The sequence below is a fragment of the Dasypus novemcinctus genome, chromosome 22 (genome assembly GCF_030445035.2).
Source record: "Dasypus novemcinctus isolate mDasNov1 chromosome 22, mDasNov1.1.hap2, whole genome shotgun sequence".
In the NCBI taxonomy this organism is placed as follows: Eukaryota; Metazoa; Chordata; class Mammalia; order Cingulata; family Dasypodidae; genus Dasypus; species Dasypus novemcinctus.
In genome coordinates, this window is record NC_080694.1 from 50864462 (window position 1) to 50884061 (window position 19600).

The 19600-nt window shown below is 44.9% G+C and overlaps 1 long non-coding RNA gene across 1 annotated transcript; it reads right to left on the reverse strand.

Moving 5' to 3' along the window:
* Window positions 1-3216: 3216 nt before the first annotated feature.
* Window positions 3217-8561, reverse strand: LOC131275337 (uncharacterized). Its single transcript, XR_009182770.1, has 2 exons — window positions 8332-8561; window positions 3217-7238 (listed from the first exon to the last, which is right to left on the reverse strand). It is a non-coding gene; the product is annotated as an uncharacterized lncRNA (long non-coding RNA).
* Window positions 8562-19600: the final 11039 nt, after the last annotated feature.

Consider the following 19600-nt stretch of genomic DNA (forward strand, 5'->3'; position numbering starts at 1 on the left):
GGGATGCCCCAGGCCACATGCGGGCCTTACGCTTGATTGAGAGCACAGGCGTGGCCTGTTCTGTCCCCAAACGAACAATGCTGTCCCGTCGTCGTGACGCCACCCGGGAAGGCGAAGGAGGGAGCCGTGGGATCCCACCAGCTCCCCTGCCACGGCTAGGCCGAAACTTTTTCAATGTTGTTGTCCAGCACCGTCGGAAGAAATGCCTTTTACAGGAAGACCTGGTACAGTTCTATATGTAAAATTTCAAAAGTTTCACGAAGCATTTCTGACATTTTCTAGGTGTGGAGTGCTCTGACATTTTCTATTAAAGCAGTTTAAAAAGCGCTGGTCCTGACCCTCCTCGTTAGGTGTGAAGAATTGGAATTCTGTTTGTAGCTTTGGATGAAGGAGTGTTACCAACCTCTTTTGCATGCACTTCTCTATCTAAGGACCCCTTGGCTCTGCTACCCTTTTATGACTTACTTTTCCCTTAAGGGCTATAAAAAAAGTGATTCTATGGCCCATAGGGTGAGGCGAGCTGATTGCCAAGAGCCCTTTCCCTCCAGCGTGTGTGTTAGGTTACACCACAGGGGATATTCTGCCTCTCACACCACCTAGGAACAGACGGCTCCATCCATCCCCAGATTGTGGGCACGTTTCCCATGTGAGGAAGCTGATCATGTCTGCTTTAAAAGATTTCCCCTTTGTCTAGAACAAGTCGAGAGATTCTCCCTTACGACTCTCACCTGTGAGTAAATCCAGGTTTTTAAACAGCACCCTTTTACCCGGACATTGCATGTTTTGCCAGAGGCGGTGAACTCGGGTGCCACCCCAGCTAATGCTTGAGGGGTTGCGGGGTGCTCCGTGAGGTGGACCTTCTGAAACCATGCACTTCGAGAAGTTGTCATCTGAGGAGCCCACTTCCCACCCGTGTGGGAAGGAGCCAGCGGGGACAACCTTTTTGCTACGAAGTGTGGGACAAATAGGAACAATTTTTGCTACTAGATGTGGTGCTGAGTAAGAGAAAACCACACTGGTGCCAGCCTTTCCTTGACATAAGCAGAGTCTGTAACGAATTGTTGCCCTTTACCTGACCACAAAAATTGCTGCTCTTTACTTGACGAATGAATCAAATATTTATTGATTTCCTATTGTATGCTAAGTCTTGTGCTAGGCTCTGCAGAGTCTAGAAAACAAATGAGAAGTGCCTGCTGCACTTTAGGTGTTAATTATTGATCGTCAGGGAGAAGAGAAATGGAGAAAAACAATGCAGACCATGAAAACCCCATGAAGGCATGTAACACAGAGCAAAACGGTGCCACAGAGCATGAGAGAAAACCCAAACGGCCAGACTAGCTCTAGTGCAGGGGTTCTCAGCCCTTTTTTGTTCTACAGACCCCTTTGCCAGTCAGGTGAAAACCACAGACCCCTTACTAAGTCCACACTATCCTGTGTATTAATTAATAAATATATCACACCCACACCAACACGTCCCCACAAGAATAATGTTTTGTTTTTTTTTAAAATTTCAATTCAAGCTCACGGATCTCTGGTTAAGAACCCCTGCTCTAGAGGAACTCAGACATGCCTTGTGGAGCCGACCTGGTGGGAACTCAGAGGGAGGAATGAGGAAGCAGCAAAGGTCTGCTTTTAAGGACAACTCTGCTCAATACTTGTGATCCTGGGGGTTTATTTGACCTGCTTTGTGGTGTTGATTGAACTCAAGGTCTTGGTAAAGAACTTGACGGAAGGACTGTGATTTCTGAGCCAAGTTCTGTGGTGAAACAAAGAGAGGGGAAAGCGTAATAGGGCTTCCACCTCCTCAGCCCCTTTGAGCTTTGCTATAGAGAGAAGCATCTGAAACACTCTCCTCCTCACATTTGACATGTTTGGTTCTTTCAAGGTCATTTGGTTCATTTCAATGTCTCTGTCGTATTCTAAACCGAGGTGCTGAATGTTACATTTGAAGACTGCCATAGGGGCATGCACCAATTTATATACTGAGATTAAGGCCTTTGTATGTACGCACTTAAGAAATGTGCTCTATTAGACAAATCATACACGATACCCATCAGCTTCCATAATTAATGGAACACATAGGTAGCAGAAAGGTCACTGCTCATTTCTCCCCAACTGATTTCTTTTCTTGACTTAATGATAACCAAAGTTAGTGGTTCTTTTTCCTCCTTGGTTCTTCCATTCAATATTTGCAGCAGCATCTTCCTCCCATTTCAGCTTTATTCTGTGCCTCTTCTTCCTTGCTCAGGAAGAAAGAAGTTAAAGTAGCCATGAGTTTGTTTGTCTCCTTATTTTTCTGCCTCTCTATGAGGGGGAGTGGAGCCTGGTATGTTTAGTTTAGATAAGCAGGACTGGGCTGTAATGGAATGTTTGTAAAAAAAGTTCCAAGGAACACAGAGTATGGGAGTTTGGATGGGGTGATTAGCCTCTGAGTCAGTATCACATTTCCTGTTGTGTTGGCAAGGTGATGCATGGACGATGCGGCAAGAATCCTCAACCTTGGTGATGGTCTATGGGTGGGTCCCTTGGCTTCTGTGCTTACCTTCCAAGGAAAGGAGGTTTCTGGGCAAATTCCAACTTGGCCAGCCCGTTTTGTCAACAGTAATTTTCCTTGGTAACATTCGGCTTCTTAAAGCGGTTTACCAAGGAGGCCCATGGAGCCAAGTCCATTGTTCTAGATGAACCAACCTAAGTCCCATCATTCTGGATATCGCAGAGACATGGAATCATAGACTCTTGTAGCCAGGGGGGGACTTTAGGGATTATCTAATCCAACCTTCTTCATGTTGGGTAAGGACAGATGAGTTATAAGGAACTTCATATGGAGAGACAGGTGTGGCAAGACGAGTGACACCAGAAATGTCTGAGAGGAGTTTTATCAGTACTCACAGGTCCAGAAGTGAGAAGGGTGGTTGGCCTTGCCGGGTCTCCCAGGAAAACACACCAGGTGTGTAGACTCAGTCAAGAGGGTAGAGAGCAAAGTTTACCCAGGGCCATGGGACTCGGCCTTTATAACGTAACATGGGTGGGCATGTGGGGTTGGTCAAGCAAGAGCGGGAATTGGGGAGTTGGTATCTCACTGTCATGGAGGTGCGATCTCAGGGAGGACACAGGGAGCAGAGGGGGAAGCTGTTTATCTTGTAAAAGCAGGCTTCCTGGATGGCCACTGAGGAAGCCTATAACAGGGTGGGAGTTGCTGAGGAATCATGACAGTGCAAAAGCCACTATTTTATTTCTTTTACTTTTTAAAGATCTTTTTAAAAACAAATCAATTTTACTGATATATATTAATAAAGCATACAATCCATCCAAAGTATACAATCAATGGTGTTTGATATAATCACGTAGTTGTGCATTCATCAATTCAATCATGATTAGAGCACTTTCATTATTCCAGTATTAATAATAATAAAAAACAAACAAAAACTCGCCACCACTCAATCTTTCTCTGCTTCCCCTGCCATACATAGTTACTATTCTGTTTCTGTCTCCCTCCTCTCTTTGTATTTCCATTTTCTAAAGATGGAGTCAAGCAATTTGTAGTACCTTGTGTCTAGTTTCTTTCCCTTAGTATTTCCTTTTATTTTTTAACCCTTACTGGAAGATTGATCTAGCACTATATACTACTCTCCATAGCTTGCTTTTGTTGTATTTTTGCCTGATATTAACATCTTCTAATATTAACCTACATTTGTTCAGTTTCAAAGACAAACAGTCTTACATCTGCAATGTTACCCATATTCATATTTCACATGAGGTTTCACTGTGCTATACTGCAGCGGCTTGCTCGGTCGGTAGAGGTGGGGTCTGGCTGCGGACGAGGGGTCGGTCCCGCTTGGGACGAGGGGTCGGTCCCACTTGGGACGAGGGGTCGGTCCGGCAGCAGACGAGGGATCGGTCTCACAGGGGTTGCGCGGTTTGGCTGACGGGGTCGCCCGGCGAAGCCGGCGACGAAGGGGTCGCCCGGAGAAGCAGGCGACGAAGGGGTCGCCCGGAGAAGCAGGCGACGAACTGGGGACAAGGGAGGCCAGGCCCTTGTCGGGGGCTCTCAGGACTGGAGGGCGCATGGCAGAAGAACTACCGCGGAGACAAGGTAAACACGCAAGTCCACTTTACTGAGGGAGAGGCAACAGTTTTATAGGGGCTGGGGAAGGCTGATTGGTCGAAGCCACGCCCTGTTCTGATTGGTTGCCGGCGAAAGGTCAGTGGGCGGTACTGGACAGGGGAGGGGTGGTGGTTAGGGATTGGCTGTCGCTGTTGCTGGGGGAAGGGGCAGGGTTTAGGGATTGGTGGCTGCTGTTGCTGGGGTGGAGGGCAGACTTGAGTTTCCCGCCCACGCCTGGCTGTTGCTGCTGTCGGGGGGAGGGAAAAGGGCAGACTGGAATTTTCTGCCCTGCGCCTGCGCAGGGAGAAGGAAGAAGAAGGGTGCTGCCCCACAAGGCATCGTGTGGCGCCATCCGGGAGGAGGGGCGGCCGCGGAAGCATGGCTGCCGAGAAGGGGAGACCCGTAGGGCACTCTGCGCCCATGCCGAGCTTCCTTCAGGGGTGGCGGTGGGTCCGACCAACCACCCTTTTATGGGGGCAGCGGAATTAGGCCTACCGCGGCCGCTCCCCTCGCCAGGCCAGCAAACCACACTTCAGCCCGAGGGGTGACCGCACTATACAGTCCCATGTTAACATTTTTTAGCTTTCCTTTAGTGATACCCATGACCTCAGACTTTCCTTTCAACTACTGTCATACCCATCTATTAGCTCTCCTAGTTAAAACACTATGATGCGCTTTCACTTTTTCTATTCATTTCCAAAGATTAGCAAACAACCTTTTTTTTTCTTTTAACCAATACTGCACTGATTAACCCTCAGTTTTCCATTCTCTAACCTCATTCTATTTCCTGGTGACCTATGTTCTAGTTATTAACTCTATGAATTTACACAATATATCTAGTTCATAGCACAATTGTACAGTATTTGTCCTTCTGTGTCTGGCTTGCTTCACTCAACACAATGTCCTCCAGGTTCATGCTTGTCTTATGCATCATAACTGCATAAGATTCCATCATATGCATATACCACAATTTGTTTATCCATTCATTGGTTGGTGGACACCTGAGCTGTTTCCATCTTTTGGCAAATGTGAATACCTCTATGAACACCTGTCTGCAGAAGTCTGTTCGTGTCACTCCTTTCAATTCTTCTGGGTATATACCCTAAAGTGGTAGGGCTGGGTCACGTGGCAAGTCTATATTCAATCTACATAATGTTGGCTTTGGGTTTTTCAGATATGCCCTTTATCATATTGAGGAATTTTCCTTCTATTCCTATCTTTCAAAGTGTTTTTTATCAAGACAGGATGCTGGATTTTGTCAAATGCTGTTTCTGTATCGATTGGGATGATCATGTAGTTTTCCCTTCAATTTGTTAATGTGGTGCATTATGTTAGTTGATTTTCTTATGTTGAATCACCCTTGCATAATAGGAATAAATCCCACTTGGTTATGGTGTCTAATTCTTTTGATATGCTGTTGGATTCTTGTGTTTGATATGCTGTTGGATTCTTATCCCCTGTCTCATGGTCTTGTTGTGAGAAAGTACTCAGCTCTGTGTCTGACTTTGCAGAACTGCCCTGGGAGAAGAGATTCTGCAAACCATCCCTCCTCCTCCCTCCCACATCTCTAAAGGAAAAGAGGGAGCCAAAAGTGCCAAATTGGGAAGTGGATGTGGCTCAAGTGATTGCGCTCCCACCTACCACGTGGAAGATCTTGGGTTTAGTTTCTGGTGCCTCCTAAAGAGAAGATGAGCAGACACAGAGAGCACACAGTGAGTGCAAAACAATAATGTGGGGAATGAATAATAATAATAATAATAATTAAAAAACAGTGCCAAATTGCTTTGCGTAATAAAATTGAAGAAATGTGAGCTTTCTTAGGTAGCAACTTGGTAGAAAGGTGTTGAGAAACTCTGAAATTATGGGAAAAGAATAGATGGTAGAAAAATCTAGTTGAATACAGCAACTCAGAAAACTATTCATGACTAAGGGAAAAAAACCAGCCAGTGGGAATTCCCTATGGCAGGGCTGAGAAACTTCATGAATGATGATGCCTAATATTCAAGGTCAATTTTTCTTTAGGAGCTGTAGTCTTCTAGCGAAACTCAGCTTTTAGTGCAAGTTTTGTCCCCAGGCAGTAGTGATGATAATGCTGCTTGGGGAATTGAAAAGGTTGGGAAAGTGGTGTCCAAAATTGAGAGGGCAGGATGTGGAAACAGGTAACAACTGCAGGAGGCAAGATGGTCAATAGGATCAGGAAATCAGCAGTAGTAGGAATTTTGAGTGAGATGAACCAGGAGAACACGATTCCTCAAAAATATGGGGGCAGGATATTGGACTTCTCACCATGTATTACACGGGGGCTTGTCATTTTCTTTGGATATTAGTGAAAAGGGCATCCCCTAGCTGGTAGACTTGGGGACACTGGATTGAATAAATAGAACACACACATTCTTACAGGCAAAATGATCTGGCACCATGTGGTCCATTGGATGAGGCTGCATACTCCCATGCAATCTAAGTTCATGGTTGCACATTAAAATGCCATGTGGGGCTTTGAAAAATACTTTGCCTTGTCTGTCCCAGAGAGTCTGCTGTAATTGGTCAGGGATTGATGTATTAGAAAAGATCTATGTAATATACAGGTAGGGTTGAAAATAATAGATCAAATAGTTACTTGAAGATGGGTGACATTCAGATCTTTGTTGCCCATTTCCATTTTGATTTTAATTATAGAGATAAAAGGCTATCTGGGGGGTATCGTCAGCAAAAATAATTCCCAAGATGCTGTTATGGGTTGAATTGCATTTTCCCCAAACACACGCTCAAGTCCTAACCCCTAGTCCTTGAACAGGACCTCATTTGGAAATAAGGTCTTTGAAGATGTGATTGGTTAAGATGAGGCCACATTGGTATCCTTACAATGAGAGGGAAATTTGGACAAAAGGGGGTAGAAGTTCATTTGAAGCTGGAGGCAGAGTGTCAAGTGCTGTAGCTGCAAACCAAAGAATGCCAAGGATGGCTGGCATTCAGCAAAAGCTGGGAGAGGTGAGGAAGGATGTTTTTCTGCAGGTTTTCAAAGAAGCAGGGCCCTCCTGGCACCTTGGTTTTGACTGCCAGCCTCCAGGACTGTGAGACAATACCTTTCTGTTGTTTTCAGTCACCCGGTTTGTGGCACTTTATTACGGCAGCCCTAGGAAATGAAGACAGATGGATTTATAAAACATGGAAAGTTTATATTCCAAATTATAGAAGGTCATTAAATGAAGTATATTGGGGGCAAGGTAAAATGGATGTCATCAGACCAGGAGTCTAGTTTTGATTCAGACCAGCACAATTTATTGGAAGTTTTAATTTCCTCACCTATCAAATAGGGTTAATAAGTAATACCTTACCAATCTACCTGATGGTTTTGGAGTGAAACAATATGGCAATATATGCAAAAGTATTTGATCAAGTTAGAAAGTTCTGTGCAAGTGTAAGGTGTTGTTATTCCTGTTCTTTGAAGTTCCATCAAATCTCATTCATGGGAATCAGATGTGGCTCAAGTGAGTGGGCTCCCATCTACCATATATAGGAGGTCCAGGGTTCGATTCCTGGGACCTCCTGGTGAAGGCAAGCTGGCCTGCACAGCATGCTGGCCCATGCAGAGAGCTGGCAAAGCAAGATGACACAACAAAAAGAGACACAGAGGAGAGACAATAGGAGAAGCAGCAGACCAGGGAGCTGAGGTGGCACAAGAGATTGAGTGCGTGTCTCCCACTCTGGAAGGTCCCAGGATCAGTTCCTGGAGCAGCCTAATGAGAAATCAAGCAGACACAGAAGAACACACAGCAAACGGACACAGAGAGCAGACAGTGAGCACAAAAGAACAAGGCGGGGGAGAAATGAATCTTAAAAAAAATCTCATTCATGAAATTCATGAAGGATTGTGTATGTGTGTGTGTCTGTCTCTATATACCATATACCTTGGGCCTTTGAAAGAAAGGATGTGTCTAGGGCAGGACTTGGCCATGCAGAAACCACCACCTGCAGGTGATAGCAAGTCCCAGGACAGCTGCAGCCTGCAGCTTCACCTTTGTACCCCCGAGGCTTCCCGATTTAATCCTAATGATGGCCTGATGAGCTTCATGCTCTGTTTCTGCTCCTGCCCTGGGAGGACTGCTGTGAAAATCACCTTCAGGTATGGGATACGGCATGAAGGGTCGAATGGGGAGAGGGATGTCATGAAGCTCCTCACGTGGAGGTTAGAAGAGATGGTTTAGAGGGGCCACTCAAGAACTTACTCTCAGAGTGCAGGTGGCCCTTCTCAGTAGCTTTCTTCAATTCTTCTAAATCCTAGTTTCCTTCCTTCCCCAATATTGAAACTCTCAGGAAAGGATTTCAGGGCTTGTACTCCCTGTTACAGGGAATCTCTTAGGAGGCCTTGGGCGCTCTCCCCAGGAGAATAAGGGTGTCAGCTCTCAAGAAGGACTTTCTGGGTTTGTGTGAGGAGGGGCTGGTGGGAGGGAGAGCCCAGCAGTTGTGCTGTTTTGGGAAGAGGAAACCCTTGTTAGAACTGTCAGAAGGGAGGGAGGGTTGTGGAGGGTGCACTAGCAGAGGATTTCCGGAAAAATGCAAAAGGTATGTGGTAGTTCCCTTCCAGCACAACAGCCCGAAGGCGCTTTTCACACAGACCCTCACCGAGGATGCCGCCATCTGTAATCAGGACTTTGGTTTCATTGCTCCATGTCTTTACTTTCTAGAACTCTTCTTTCCTTACCTCCCTCTGGGTTTTTCAAGGCATTCAAGGCTCACGGTTGAATCTGCGTTGGGGGAAAGTTACTCTGTGTTGTGTTCAGCCCGGAGTGGGGTTTGTCTTAAGTGTTTCAGGGCCCCTGAGAGGACTCTCGGCCTGAGCCAGTGCCATTCTCCTCCCCCCACCGCAAAAGCAAGGTCACCCACAGTGGCTGCAGATCTGAGCTGCCTTGGGTCCATGGCAGCATACTTCATCCCTCAGCTCATTTCCTATAGATTCCAGAAAGCACTTCCTGCTGGAAGGGAACTGTCTTTGGATTCCTGGGAGCCAGGGGCCTGCACTTGGGCCTAGAATTCTTTGCCAGTTAATACCGGACCTTTGGAAATTTCTGTGCCTCATTTTCTTCCTTCCACTGGTTAGATGGAAACTCCTTATCAGTGGTAAAATAGTACAAAGATTTAAAGTGTGGCTGTTTTGGGGCTGGCTGGCTTGATTTCTGTTGAGTGCCTGTGCATAGGGATGGGGGAGAACTCAACCTTCCCCCCCCTTTATTTTTTTTTAAATGTTACATTTAAAAAAATGAGGTCCCCATATACCTCCTCCACCCTCACCCCACTCCTCCCACATCAACCTCTTTCATCATTGTTGCACATTCACTGCATTTGGTGAATACATTTTGGAGCACTGTTGCAACACATGGATAGTGGTTTACATTGGAGCTTACACTCTCCCCCAGTCCACCCAGGGGGCCATGGCAGGACATACAACATCCAGCATCTGTCCCTGCAGTACCACCCAGGACAACTCCAAGTCTTGAAAATGCCCCCACATCACATCTCGTCTTCCCTCTCCCTACCCTCAGCAACTACTATGGCCACTTTCTCCACATCAATGCTACAACTTCTTCCATTGCTAATCACAATGGTTCCATAGTAGAATATCAGTAAGTCCACTCTAATCCACACTCTATTCCTCCGTCCTGTGGACCCTGGGATGGTTATATCCACTCCACCTCTATATCAAGAGAAGGCTGAGATTCCACATGGACGATGGATGCAATTCTGCTTGCAGTTGTAGGCACTCTTGGCTCCCTGGGGTGGTGGTTGACCTTCTTCAGAAAGAAAGGTCCTCTAAGTTTGAGAAGTGGGGTTGCTTACCGGCATGGAGAGAAGGAAGGAGCACAGGAGGTACATTTCATGGAGGATGGTCAGTTGCATGGACCAGAGGGGAGAAATTGGGAGGAGGGGGCAGCTGGCTGGGCCGTATGTTAAAAACGATGAAAAATTCTTTGCTGGTAGGTGGAGATGGCACCTTAAAGTCTCTCTCTCCACAGTGCCTTGCCCTGAACCCTTAAGTTTCTCCCTCTGAAGTGAATACCACACCTCGCCTCCATTCTCACTTAAAATACCGATGTTTCTGGAATGGAAATATGAGGCCTTCCTTTCATTTTCTTAGCAGACAGGGACAGCTTGGGTGAAAGTGATGGCACAGGATTATCTGGAGAGGCAAAGCTCAAATCAGGGCATGAGAGAGAGGCTTTGCAGACCCTCCTCACTTAGGTCGGCCTTTTGCTGTTCCTTTTGGAGTTTTGAGGGGGAGCTGAGAGGTCGGGGAGTGAGGCCCCAGGGCTCCTGCCTCAGACTGGACAAAGTCTGGGGTGACATGTTAACCAGGGAGCGGGCAGGGCACACCCCTGGTCCAGGGGACCCTGGATGTGCTCCGGTGCCAGAGGGAAATCTGCGCCCATCGGAATCAGGACCCAACCCACCGAGGTTTATACAAACCTTTCAACTCCAGTCAGGCCTTGGGTCCTCACACATCCCTCTCAGGGAGCCTGGAATTTGAGGTGAGGAAACGGGAACCTCCGAGTCTCTTTCTGGAAGGGTCGAAGGGGTCTCCGAGTCACGGCGCGCTCTCGCGCGCTGCATCACACCGTTGACGGCGAGAACGGCGGGTGCCGAGCTCATTGGCTTGTGTGTGTAGTTTTGGCTCTGCAGCTGTTCTATGAAGAAAAGGACACCTAAGAGGGCAAAACTGAGGCTTTGCGCGTGCAAGGCGGAGCTGCCCTGAGAAAGTGTTCCGGGAGCCTGGGAGGCGGTGCGGTGGCTCCAGTGTGGCAATGCCCTGCTGCCATCTAGTGCTTCGTCGAAGTAATGGCAGACGGTCATGCAAGGGACAGGGTTCTGCTCCAAGTGTGTCTTGAGGATGACAGAGTGACGTTTTTCTCACACCGGGGTCTGTGGGTCCTTGTAATTATTTCTGAGATTTGCAAGCATTTTCTTCTTTCCAGATAATCTTCTCCCACAGATATACCTTAGGATAGGAGGGGAGATTTGATGAACAAATTCACTGTCCTTTATTTACAAAGTGCACTGCTGTTGATTATGCCTGTGAGTAGTTGCATGTTAAGAGGGCTACAGAGAAAGAACGATAATTCACCCCCAAAAAGGGACCCCTCTGCTCTCTGAGCCACCTGAGGGTAGGGACTGGCTTAATTATCTCTATACTACCAGCTTTGCAAACAGCTGCCGCATAGTAGGTTCCGGTAAATAAATGTTCAATCCACCGCTGATGGCAGAATTAACAGGCACGGTGGCAGAATTAACAGGCATGGTGGCACCTGGATGAGGAAAATGGACACCCCTCTGCTCAGCAGGCTTCTTGCATGTTGAGTGAACTATAATATAATTATTTCCACAGAGGCAGTAGCGTGACTGTGGGGAACACTTACCTTCAAGGGCCAAATACCAACCGGCTCCTTTTTTAGAGACAAGGCTGGATTCTATTGATTCTATTTAAAGGATAGTTAAGAGCTATGGAATTATAAAGTGTATTGAAGGCATTAACAGGAGAGAAATCCGTTTGTAGTCCCTTCCTTGGAATCCAGGATTAAGATTAGAACCAAGAACCCTGGATGAGGGACGGAGCCCAACTTCTAAACAGTTTCCATTGCAGCAGAGCTTTCTGAGTTAAATATGAGTTACAGAAGAGATGTTTGAGTTGCAGAATGGATATGCGGAAACAGAGACTTTCCTCTTTAGGCATTTAGATTCTAGTCCTTGGTGATGTATGTAAGGCATCACCAGACATCCTGGCCCTAGATTTCACCTGGCTACTTGTGGGCGGCAGGAAGCTGTGTGGGGGTGCCTGCCAATGTCCACTCTTACACCCACAGAGAAAGGCATGTGCCTTGAGCCTTTTGGGGAGGAAATGGGAGGCAGTCTATTGAGGCAGGTCCAAAAGAAGAGTAATGCTGCTCTCCATTTCTAGTTCATTTTTTACTTACCTTTAGCACAGCTATGTGCGTGAAATATACTTTTAAATGTGACTATTTAAAGGAAACCATGGTTAATTCTTTTCAAAAGTAAGGAATGTTTTTGTAAAGTAAGTAATCACCACATGGTTCAACTTGATAAACTTTCAGTCAAAACATATTTGTTAAGGGCCTTTGTTGTTAAATACGTGCTACCTGTTTGAGAATACGCAGAAGTAAATATAGTCCTTGACTTAGACATAGATTGGTTTTTAAATCTTTACTGAGGCAAAAATGTGCTGTCCTTTATTTACAACGTTACAAATCATGGATCAGTTTCCAGAGCAACCAAAATCTATTAAACCCATAATTTGTTCAAATAATTAAATGTGTATTTGAAATAAAAAAAAATACTGCTAGAATATTCAAAATTATAAGGGAGATAATGAACACTAAACTGAGATATATTTTTATTTGTCATTAAGATGTTTGAGTAAATACAGTGTTATGAGAACCATGAAGATGAAAAAGAATTTCATAAAGCCTGAAGGGCTCCTAGAGGTTGAGATGCAAGTGGCACTGGTTCTTGTGTGGAGTTTGGACTCACAGCTTTCCTCTTTACTGGTTTACTTATCAGATTAAGCCATTACCTCTGCTCCCTGCTTCTTCCACCCAGAATTTAAATAAACAGAGGAAGAAAGAAGGTGAGAGATTTTTCCAGAGTTAGTGGATAAGATCTAGAAGATAAAGATGGAGAACGAGTGGGCTATGGTGTGGACCATTGACCACGAGGTGCAGCGGTGCTCAGAGATATATTCACCAAGTGCAATGAATGTCTCATGATGATGGAGGAGGTTGTTGTTATGGGGGGGAGCAGTGGGGTGAGGGGGTGGGGGGTATATGGGGACCTCATATTTTTTGAATGTAACAATAAAAAAAGAAAGAAAGAAAAGTAATAATTAAAAAAAAGATGGCGAACTAGAGTTTGAAAAAAATATATAGTGTGAAAAAGAGATTCTGAAGCTAGTAACTGGTCTGTGGGAATCGAGGCAGGCTTAAGAAAAAGCAACTTACAAGAGTTTGCAAACCTTGCCCAATATCTAAAGGAAGTGAATCTGTCTCGTCTGCTGTTTCCATGGATGTTGACAGTTATGTCTATTAAAAGGAGAATAATATTTTGCATGTTTAATGATTTTTGAAAATCACTTGCAAAGTTCTTTTTCATGTAACTATATAATATAGCAGTTTGGGAAACGAATTTCAATTCTGTAATTTTCTTCAAAAAGCAAAATGTGAACCCCCACTTCAGTCCTTCATTGGAGTTGCCTTTTTGGTTCCTATGCCAGTGGAGGCCTAGCTCGGACTTCTCAGGGTGACACCCCGTTACAATCCCACGGCAATCAGGTTTTTTCATGAAAGGCGCCCAGCTGGCTTTCTATCTCCACATGTGTCAAACCAGACAGGAGCTGTGAGTCAGTCACCAAATAGACATTGGGTCATTTATAAAGATGAGGAATGTATCTAAGTGTGTATTGACTTCTTCACTTCAGTCTAGGGTGAGGAAGTGCCCTCCAGGAACGCTGTGGGTTCTTAGAGCATGGTCCTAGGACCGGCAGGCTCTGCACCACCCAGGTGCTTGTTGGGAAGGTGGTTCTTGGGCCCCATCCCAGACCTACTGAGTCAGAAACCCCATGGTCCCAGCAATCTGTCCCAGGGCATTCTGATGCTTATGTTTGAGAACCCTGGAGTAAGGGTTGATGAGGTCAGGAAAACTGAGGAAGTAGACTCGGGAGGGAAGCCAGTTCATGGCCAACTCCCTCCAGAGCTCCAACCTTATTATACTGCTGGAAGAAGTTTGGGAAGAACAATAAGGGCAATCTTGGAGTAGCTAGGAAAGGAACCAAACAGCAGTTCTAGTGAGAGTGGAAAGGAGTGGTGGGATTACTGCTAAATTTCTCTGGGGGTTGAGGGCCAAAATGTTGGTTAATTGGGGAATTGTAGTGCTCTGATTAGCTAGCTTGAGTCAGGTGCTCAATTCTGGAGCTGAGTGGTGGCGTTGGCTTCATCCAAACCACATTCACTGACCATCAGAGAAGGAGAAAAAAGGCTGAGAAGGCAAGTTATTTAAGTTCATTCTTAAAAATGGAAACCATAATATGTATAGGGCATGTTTTGAGAAAAAAAAAAGAAAATTTACAACATATCTAACATTTGTCCTGGGCTTACCCTCTGCCAGGTACTTTTTAAAGCATCTTACATGCACCAACTCATTGAATCTTCAGAACCACGTTAGGAGATGGTCACCATTAAATCTCCAGTTTGCAGACAAGGAAACAGATTAGGTCATTTGACTGGTCATTAACCAATGAATGGAGGAGAAAAGATTCAGACCCAGACTCTGATGCAGAACCTGTGCTTGAACCATCTCACCTACTGTGAGAAAGCCTTGGGCCAAGTCAGTGCAGCAGGTCCCTGGTGCTTCCCTAGACCTCCCTGGGACCGTTGGCAGCTATTGGTCACAGCTGCGTTGCTCTCCTTTGCTTGCCCTCGGCTGAAGGAAGCAGCCCTGCCCAGGGTTATGCCCCATCCTTGGGGACAGCCTGCATCAGTGATTAGATGATGGAGAGTCCAATGGTCTGTTCTCCTTGCCTCTGTAGGGCCATGCTGGTTCCTGAGCTTCCCATCACAACAGGTGACGCCTCTGTTCAACTGTATCATAGGTCACCTCAGCTCTCCATCTCCTGCAGGTGGTGTTCTCCAGGGCCTGCCTCATGAAACTCCTGCACACAAATCTGTCTCAGAATCTGCCTCTCAGGGAACCCCACTCAAGACAGCTAATTGTTATTCACCTTTATATCTTCCACAGAGTCTAGCATGATGAAATCACTGTCTAAGCTACTCCAAAATGAATGAATGAAGATATGTAGGCATTTCTCCTGGGACGTTAGGATATTTCTTTTTTAAAATAAGCTGTATTGGCCCCATTCCCTTCCTGATATAAGGGCCCCAAAGTACATGAAATATCTTATTTAAGCCTCTACTTATAGGTAACTTTATTAGCAAGGTCTGCCCTTAACAGCCTAGAAACAATTCCATCCTCCCTCCCCATATTGTCACTCTCAATTCCTCTTACTCTGCTTTATTTTCTTATTATAATACTTATCAACAAATTTCTCTTTCTCTTTTTTATGGTTCTTCCCCTCCCCCTCTTTATATACCTTCCTGCTTCCAATAACAGTATATAAGCTTCATGAGAAGAATTTCTCTTCTGTTCACTGCCTTATCTCTAGTGTTTAGATCAATCTCTGCTCATATTGGGTGCTCATTAAAAACCTGTTGAATGAGTGAAAGATGAAACAAGTGAATTAAATAAGAGCGGGGGCAAAAGGGCAGCTCATAGACAGAACAAATTGATGGCATCAAGAACATCAGTAGCAGCACTGGGAACACAGAGCTGTGCCATGCCATGGGGTTCAGACAACAGCTGTGCCCTGCAGAGCCTCCCATGGTGCTTCCTAGCAAAGGCTTGCCCTGCTCAGCTCAACTCCTAGATCCCTTTCCTAGGAACTCTTGTATCTGCTGGTTACAAGGCATCTGATCTTAGACAAATCACTTATCCTTTCAGCCTTAATTTTTTTTAATCTGTAAAATGGGGATGTGTCTTACCTAATGGGGGTTAAATGAGATACCTTATATAAAGCTCTTAATAGACCATGTGCTCAACAAATACTATCTCTTATTGGTGGTGGTATAAGTGCCAATTCTAGAACTGTATGTTCTTTCAGGGGTTTTATAGAAGGGATTTCTGCTGTGGACCAGAGATGGGACAAGAAGATGGCTCAGTTCTTTATTAATTATAAGGTGACATTAGGTGACGATCAGAATGGAGTCTAATTTTCTTTTCTGAACAGAGCAAAGCTCATTCTTTGCTTTGATCTGAGTTGGGTATTTTTCCTTAGAAACATATGTAGGTAGTTTTACGATCTATAGCACAGTGCAGTGGTTAAGAGTATAAATCTGGAGCCAGATCCCTTGGGTTCAATTTTCCTCTCTACCACACACTAGCTGTGACCTCAGGCAGTGAGGAAACCCCTCACTGCCTTAGTTTTCTTGTCTATAAAATGGGGATACGATACAATAAGCCTGTGTCTACTGAGCTCAGTTTTCTTAGACCTCAGAGATAACTGTTCGGGCAAGCACAAGAAGGGTCATTCACCATCGTGTGTTATGTCCATCTAATACCTCTGGACAATAAAGCAAGATGGCACCAATGGGGTTGTTAGTGTACTAAGGACCTGATGTGGCTAAATAGTGTTAGATTTTATAGCTATTCAGAGTTTCACAGTGACAGGCCTAACCTCAACCTGCCTGCGCCTCAGGCCTGGCCCATCGCCTGTGAGAACCTGAAAAGCCTTGGGGATTCTCTCGCTCCTGGCAGCTCCACCTTGATGTTCTCTACCAACATTTGCTCAAAGTGTATTCTTGGGGGTTTGTAGTCAACAGAAGTCTTTAAGATTTATGTGTCAGGATACCCATTTCCCCCAAACTCCCAACCGGGACATTCTTAGGACATCTCAGTTCTAAGCAGTTCTGGACAATTACATTTTTCTTATCTCTCTCACCACCTTTTACTCACCCTTGCCAGAAGAAAGTTGGGTAGCTGATTAAAAAGTACATTTCCTGGGCCATGTTACAAGACGATGGGTTAGGCTACTATGGCTCCAAAGCAAGGATCTAACTCTGCTCTTTCTCTGCTTCTCTGATGCATCTGTAAGAAGGGCAGGGGGAGAGGCTTAGCACTGCCTTTCTGACATGAGCAGCTGAACAGGCTTCAGCCGATCCACCACCAGGCCCAGCTATTTTCCAGCACCTGATGGGTTACATCAGGGTGACCTTGACTGCAGCTATGGCCATGGGCATTTCAGGGAGAAGATGGAAAGGAAGTCCAGTCTTAGTCTTAGAGCTATTTTAAAAAAAATAAGGTTAGCTGGTCAGTCATTAGTGAAGCTGATTATCCATGGGACTAATGAACTTTGTGTAGATTCTAGTAGGTTAGAATAGTGAGGAGTGGCCATGGGGGAGAAGGGGCTACCAGTTCTCTAATTTTGAGCAATCTGTGGTATACAATTTCTGTTGTTTTTTTCCATTAAAGAAGTGGTGAGGCAAATGCAGGTTGGCGAAACAATTTATAGTGAGGCTAGCTCGTAACACGGGCATTTCTTTGAAAGGGAAAAATGTTCTGTGACTTCGAAGTTCCAGCTGGCCTGTGAGCTGCCTGAAGGTCAGTGGTGTTGCTTCCACTTCTCCTGCAAGAGCTGTGATGAGAGCTAGGAATATGTAGGTGGAAATGGGAGGAACCCCCAGATCCGAGGGAGCAGAGGTGAGCTGAATGGGTCCCCACCACCGTCAATGATTCAGGACCTGATTCCGGGGGCCAGGGGCATGCAGAAGAGGGAAGGCGTCTCTCCTTCCGTTGACGATTCTGTGACTTCTCTTGAAACCAAGTCTGTCTTCACGGATCGATTAGTTCAAAGTCATTGTGTTTGTATGGTCTCTGCAGGCAACACTTGAGTAGTAAAAGTTAAAAAAAAAAAATTAATAAAAAGCAATGTCTCCAAAGGGCAATATTATTTCAGAAGGTGAAAAGAGATTTTTCATGCATTCCACGGCAGTGGAGCGGCAGTGCACTGTAGCTTGCTTTTAGAACTGCCTGGCACCAGCGGCCAAGGTCAAACTGTTCTTGCCATCCTTCAGTGCACATCAAAATAGTGCACAAATAACAATGACCTCAGTTGCTTGACTAACCCCAGCTTCACCCTGGACTTCTGGGGGTAGAAGGCAAGAGGATTTTCAGCTTTCCCTGGTGCAGTGGGATAACCTCCATTCCCCACAAATTATGGCATATCAGAAGGAGGCAAGGATTTGTGGCAGATGAAATCACAGCTGAATTAAAGTGACTATGAAAGGAAATTATTTCCTAAGCTTTCCTTTTTATTCTCTTTCCTTTAGCTTGGCATGGCTTCTTCTGATATCTTTCTACATAGCCATTTCAACTCGCAGGCCCAAATTTCCTCTTCATATTCAATTATCATTAATTTAAGCATTCAATACTTATCATGTTTATAGTAAACATAAGATCTTTGAAATTCGTCTTTTAATTAAGAATTTAAAAATTAAAAAAAAATTTTAGAGGCTTTAGATTACATAAATGATACATAGAAAATATAGGGGGATTCCCATATACCCCACCTACTCCTCCCTCACACTTTTCCCCATTAAAAATATCTTTGATTAGTGTGGTACATTTATGACAATTGATGAACACATATTGAAACATTGCTACTAACCCATGGTCAATAGTTCACATTAAAATTTACACTTTCAACAGCACATTTTTTTTTAAAGACTTTGATTGTAATCATTTTTTTATTTTTTTACTCGAGTTTTATCAGTTATTTTGTTGGAATCATTAAAATTATCCTGGGATTGCATATTATTTCCTTAAAATGTTTATTTATTTTTTGAAGATACATACATCACACAAAATGTTACATTAAAAAAGTATAGAAGGTTCCCATGTACCCCACTCCCCATACCTCCCACTTTTCCCACATCAACAACTTCTTTCATTAGTGTGGTATATTCATTGCATTCGATGAATATATTTTGAAGCACTGCTACACAGCATGTAGTTTATACTCTCTCCCAGTCCATTCAGTGGGTTATGGCAGAATATATAATGTCTTGCATCTAGCTCTGCAATATCATTTAGGAAAACTCCAAGTCCAGAAAATGCCCCCACATCTCATCTCTTCTTCCCTCTCCCTGCCCTCAGCAACTCCTGTGGTCAGTCTCCACATCAATTCTACAATTTCTTCCATTACTAGAGTCACAATAATTCTATTGTAGAATATAGTAAGTTCACTCTAATCCATATTTTATTCCTTCATTCTGAGGACCCTGGGATGGCAATGCCCACTCCACTTCTCAAGTGAGAGGGGGCTTCGATCCCACATGGCTGGTGAATGGGACTCTCATGTCCAAAGCTGTAGACTCTCTTGGTTCCTTTGTGTGGTTGTTGTTGTCCATTCTCACCTCCCTGTCAGCTCTCCTGGGTAAGTCCAATGAATTGGAGAGTAGGTGCTGCAACACTGCTGAGGTTCAGGGCCCATCTGACACATGGACAGTCCAGAGATTCAAGTCTTCTGGGCATATATCAATCCCAGCACCAATCACAGTTTCAATAAAAGGGATAGAAAAGGCATATGTAAAGATGTCACATCTGAGCCCAACTCCATCACACTCAGGAGCACAAATTCCTAAGTAGGGCCCACTGGCAAGGCACCAAACTCTGGAGCCATCTGCCATGACCATAGTGCCTGGGTGTCTCCATAGCCCTCAAAAGCACCACTACCTGGGGCTGTATCTACTTTGGCTGTCTCTGAGATCCAGTTGAGACATGCATAAATATGACCCCTCTGATGTCCTCCTGACTCATTTTGAAGTCTCTTATCCATATAAACTCGTTTGTCTTTACTATTTCCCCCTTTTATTCAAGGTCTTT